At 33.0% G+C, this 6,001-nt stretch overlaps 1 non-coding gene across 1 annotated transcript; it reads right to left on the reverse strand.

The window, feature by feature from the left end:
• Positions 1-3,163: 3,163 nt before the first annotated feature.
• LOC112523979 lies at positions 3,164-3,354 on the reverse strand. Its single transcript, XR_003070312.1, has one exon. It is a non-coding gene; the product is annotated as a U2 spliceosomal RNA (small nuclear RNA).
• Between the last annotated feature and the right edge of the window lie 2,647 nt (positions 3,355-6,001).

The raw sequence follows: 6,001 nt of genomic DNA on the forward strand, positions 1-6,001 counted from the left end.
TGTATTTGGAGAAGGGAGTCCATTTTTCTTTGGGTTGAACATTATTTTGGGAGAGAAAAGTTCTAGGTGAGGGGCTGCCGATCGAGAGTGAAGGGAGGAGGGGTAGTCTCACCTCCAAGTTAACTAAACCCCCCCTTCTTAGAAACAACTACAGCTACCGACGTCGACCCCTAGCACCGGCTACGATCTGCACACGGTTGTCCCGTGCGAGCTGCACACAGCTGCTGTTTTCCGTTCGATCTGCACGCGACTGTCCCGTGCGAGCTGCACGCAGCTGCTGTTTTCCGTTCGAGCTGCATGCAACTGTCGTCCTGTGCGAGCTGCACGCAGCTACTGCTTCCGTGCCCTGCACGCGACTGTCTCTGAGCATCCAGCCGGGTCTGCTTCTGTGTCCTACACGTGACTGTCTCCGTGCCTCCAGCCGCGCCTGCGCCACACAGCCGTGCCGCACCAAGCAGCCTGCACTGCGGTGTCGCACCAGACAACCTACACTCTTTACTTCCCTTCAACCTTCTCCTGTTGCTGCCTCTTGGGGAAGGAACAACCCTTCTGTTTTAGTCCTACTTTCATCCATCTTCTAGTTCAAGAATTGGATTTCTCCTAAATCCTACATAGTGAGTTCACTCTATACCGTTGAGACTTCATATTTAGATTGATGTTATGTTTTATGTGTCAAATACTCTAGTGCCTAGAACTTATTCATTTTAGATGAATTATAGATTTTGGGTCAATAGTGAATGAACTTAGGAGTCCCGTTGTCAAGATTAGCATGGGTTGTTAATGGCCTAAATTCACTAAGAGAATTATACGATTCAAGTATTATCCGTCTAAAAACCGTGGAGGCCCTTATAAATCGTTACATGGAGTTACTCTCTAGTTGTAAGGAAGTGTTACGTTACCTTAGAAATTATTTGAGGATCTAATTGGCATTTACGCTTTCTTTTCTTAGAAATAGGTTGTTGCCTAAAATCATATCTTCGGAGTGTAATGTGGTATGGGCGAAAGTCGATTTAATTACTTTGTGAAGAGGTTGATGTGATTTGGATTTAGGCATTGTGATCATTATGTAACTTTCAAATCCATCTTCAGATTCCCACTCGGAAATAGGCATTGAGATCATTATGTAATTTCTGAGGTAAAGAGCTTAATATCACGACCGACTACATGATTGGTTAGGTTGATGTCAATGGTATTAAACCTGTAAGTGATGCTCTGTAATGTTGATCTATGACTTACTTTGTGTTCCATCACAATCAACGGTAAATCGGGTCTCCCCCGTCATCTTCGGATGTTTTGACTCTCCCACATATTACTTAAGACTTACTTTCCTTTTTTTTTACACCGTTTAAAGTTACGTTAACTATATATATACATTCTTCCTTGCATAAAAGGTATTATAGTTACATTTACCCTATTGTTTAGACTCACTAGGCGTAACCTAACACTTTTCTTGAAATGGCTTACTTATCAGGTTCCTTTAGCGGCGGGGTATCGAAGGGTTGAGAAGTTTATCGTTCGTAAAAGTCATTTTTGTAGTCAAAGCACTTGGTGATTCGAGCGTTGCAATATTGGTTGAATTTCGTTTTGTTGGAGATGGTGGAAACACCCGTTCTTAATCTAGGCATAGAATTGGATTATTAGGTTGTTAATTATCGTCTCATTTTTATTTTGTAAATGTTTTACCTCTCCCCTTTGTTGGGTGATCTACTTATTTAAACTTTTGAGAATTTTTGTTTGTTTGATTTACTGCATAAGATTATCTCCTCCCTCGTTGTACTCTTCTCTTTTTTTTAGGGTGTTACATTAACCAACCAACAAAAGATTTCTTCAATGTCGTCATCTGAAATCATTTTTTAGAGACTGGACTTTTTGAAAGACTTTACAAGCATATCTGTGGGAACGATATTCGGTACTTGTACTATTATTACTTGTTACAACACAACAATATATTAATGTGTATACTTGCGCCAAGATCTATTTTTATGTTGAATTTTTAGGGTAGTGAAATACTTATTATACAAGACGTCTTCAGCATTTGGAGATAGCAACTTTATTGTGTTTTAGTAACACACGACCTTAATTTAGTCTTTATGCAAGACTTGGTTTACCAGTTGTCAATGTTGAACTTTAGTTTTTTAATCTCAAGTAATTCTAGTATTTGATTATAGAAAAAGGATTTATCCCTTATCTGATTACAAAATTTAAATTAGTTGTTCTTTCCAAATTTGAGGGTCTTACATATATAGGATTAGGTTCAGAGAAAAAACGTAAAAAATAAAAAACTGATGAACACTCTGTACCATTCATCTGGACGATATGCACATGTGCATACAAGTAATTTGTAAGCAAGTAGTTCGGTATGCACACTTGCATAAAAATAAAAAACTTAAATTACTTGTATGCATATGTGCATATCATCCTTGTTCCTTAGTTTTTCATTTATTCTTACGCTTCTCACCATAACTCTTCTTCTCACACGATCCTTCGTATGTATACATATATACAGACTTTGGATCATGGGAGACCAACATGTTTTCGTAAGACCCGTGATACCATATTTTTACACTTAAAACTTAACAGTAAAATACCGTGAAGATAACCTTCATAGGTTTGTTGTGCAGGTTCAGATTTGTTGTACCTTCACAATGTTTTGCTGTGAAGTTTCAAGTGTAAAAATATGGTCTCACGAAAACATGGTGGTCTCACATGAACACAACCCCATATACACACACACATAAATATATTAATAATGTGTGCAATTTTATATATGTTTGTATTTCCTTTTAGCTATACTAGTGTTCCAACCGCGGGTTGCGCGGTAACGATAATACCATCTTCAAAAGAAATGTTATAGACTAAAAAGACAAATAGGCAAATGTGTGTGACAACTATTCATTAACATTAAAAGTTTTTAAGAGAAGTTGACAACAATCTTAGAACCATATGTTAATTTAAGTTATCTAATTATGCTCGAAAATGGTGTTACAAAGTACTCTACAAATGTTTGACTAATGCTATTAGTTCGTTTAATTAGAAGTCACAATTCTAACATAAATCCCATATAAGGTGACAAAGTTATTATGTTCATTTTGTAAAAAATTAATTGAAATCTCATTTGAAGTTATGAAAAGGAAACATTTTATAATATTTCAAGTGAAAATTAAAGGAGTGCATAAGTTGTAGCAACAATAGTGGAAGTTCAAGTCGATGCATGAAAAACCACATCACCAAGCTAAGATAATGGATTTTTCTCATAAAAAATAAAATTAATATCAAGTGGGGTCGATGACCCACATATCAAATATTAAACTGATAAAAACAAATACTACACTTTATCGTAACATTCTATAATATTTAAATTGTAATTAGAGGGGTGTATCAAACCTTGATAGTAGTAACACCAAGATGACAGATAAATAACTACATCACCAAGTAGTATAATGAGCATTCTCATATACAAAATAAAATACCAAGCAAGTTGAAAACTCATATATTAGATATCAAACTAAAAACATATAATATACTTGATCTAAAAAAAACCCTAAGATTCGAGATAGATATGTTAAACTAAAAACATATACTACATTTGATCTTAAGCAAAAGATCGAAATCTGAGAAAAATATGTTTGTTCCATTTTTAGTTATTTTTTTTATAGTAATCTCTTTCTTGCCACTTTCACTCCATCATGTTATGCGAGATGCAATTATGCAAACAATATTGAGAAAAATGTTGGCTCTTTTATTTTTGTATTCACCTCTCACGTGTCTCTTTCTTCGTTGATCAAATGTGGGATGCAAACAATAATGTGAGGAAAAAAATGATTTATATTGCTTAGAAGTTGTCCCATGATTATCCATGGTTATGCTTTTATAGATAAAAGTATAAATATAAAAATATAGATTATAGATATATAACTACTGTTTTTACAACTATAACTTCGACCAATTTTATGTTTTTGATTTATCGTCAACTTTATACTATTTTTTATATTAGTTTTTGATATATAGTTTTTTATAAAAGATGGTTGGCCAAAAAAAGGACAATCTAAAAATTACACAAACTCTTTTAGTATTATAAGATATCTAACTTCTTTTTAAATATTCAATTCCTTATTTTGTATTATTTGGTTGGTTTTGATTTCAACCATGGTTATATATTTTGTATTATTTGTTTGGTTCCTCCTTTAATATATTATATTGATATTGTTATTGGTTGATGATTGATTTCAAATTCATTTTTTCTTCTTTCATATACTTACCTCCGTCTTCGAATATACCACATTCTCATGAATTTATGGCAATACATTAACATGTAACTTCTTTACATATAGGTTTAATTTAATTTAAATTTATTTTACTTATAATTATATAATCAAGTTTAGTTAATCCCAAAATGTTATCATAGATGCAATTTTAATTATAACAAACTAAAACAATCACTAAATTGTTCGTTATATTATTTTAAATTTTTTAATTCAACTTTATAATATAAAATATATACTAAAGTCATATTATTATCTTTCATTGTTATTTTAAAGTCAATTGATATTAAAAAATGATAAAAAAAAACCGGGTCATCCAAGTAAGATAACCTTATTATCAAGCCTCATGAGTTGACACAATGAATAACATCCTTCTTACTTATACATACCTCCTTATTTCAATCTTTCAATCTCCCACCAATATGGGATATCACAAATTCAATCACGATTCCCCAACACCTCAGTACTCAATTCTCATGATTTCACATCAATATCTCTTGGTTTGCTCGTGATCAAAACTCAATTTAAGAAAAAAATGTAAAATCCTCAACTCGAGCGGAAGTACGATGTGTCTGAAAACTCGGGATCGTGTTTATATTTATAACGCCCCGTCCAACACCGTAAATCACGATTCGGAGAATACTAACATAGATGAAAGCACGTCATTAAGTCAACACTTTCATTCTATATATAAGTGATATAATAGATACTTAGGCTACATTTGTTATTATAAGTACTACAATAATTACAAATTTTGTTAAGAAAAAAATGTATCATTTGCATTCGTTTTGCACAAATACTTTACCAATTGGTTGGTTTTAATTTCAACCATGTCTATAGATTTCAAAGCTCTATCTCGCATTTATACATCCATTATCTTCTTCCCAACTATCATCTGTCTACCAATGTAAGATAATGAAAGTCAACCTTATTTCAGATTTAAGGAACACTCAAACCTCATGTGGCCAATTCATCATCCTTGGTTTCACTTTTATATTTATACTATAATTTTTATCATTTAGTTGGTTTTGATTACACCCATGGTATAGATTTCAAAGACGGTCATCCAAAACAAGACAATCTTATGAGGCAAATCTTTTATGTAACACCCCCAATCTCCATACATTGCATATTACATAGAATTCATTCATAGAATACATAGATTCCCGCATAGGTCCAAAATAACAAGAGTTTGTGCTACCGGTTTACGATACAAATTGTATAACTTAAAAATTCCAAAATACATGCATTTGTAAACTATCATTGCAATCTTCCAAAACACATCTGAACATGGTCTTCAATATTTAAGCATATAAGGGAAGTAATCATAGAATGCTTTTTCCCTTATTAATATTATAACTGGTATTACCTACACACATGTTTTAAAACATAAAATGAGGGTTAGACAAAAGTCTAGTGAGATTTCCCTTTTTCATGCTATGTAGGGTGAGATCACCAAAACATTTACCAAAGAATCTCTCAACATAAAGATGAATAATAAAAGAATTGGATCCTGATTAGGTCCATCGGGCCTCTGGTTCAAAATCCCATACTTAAAAATAAATAGTGGATTTCCAGTCCATCGGCCTCTGGTTCCACAGGGTCCATCGGCCTCTGGTTGTACTAACTAGAACTTTTAGCTCCTACCCAAAAAAGAATAATAAAAAATTTCTAAGTATAAAGACTTTTTGAAATAATATTCTTAAAATTATAAATATAGCACTAAGCTTGATTAAAAG

This window comes from Cynara cardunculus (genome assembly GCF_001531365.2).
Source record: "Cynara cardunculus var. scolymus isolate 2C chromosome LG 12, CcrdV1, whole genome shotgun sequence".
Classification (NCBI taxonomy): domain Eukaryota; kingdom Viridiplantae; phylum Streptophyta; class Magnoliopsida; order Asterales; family Asteraceae; genus Cynara; species Cynara cardunculus.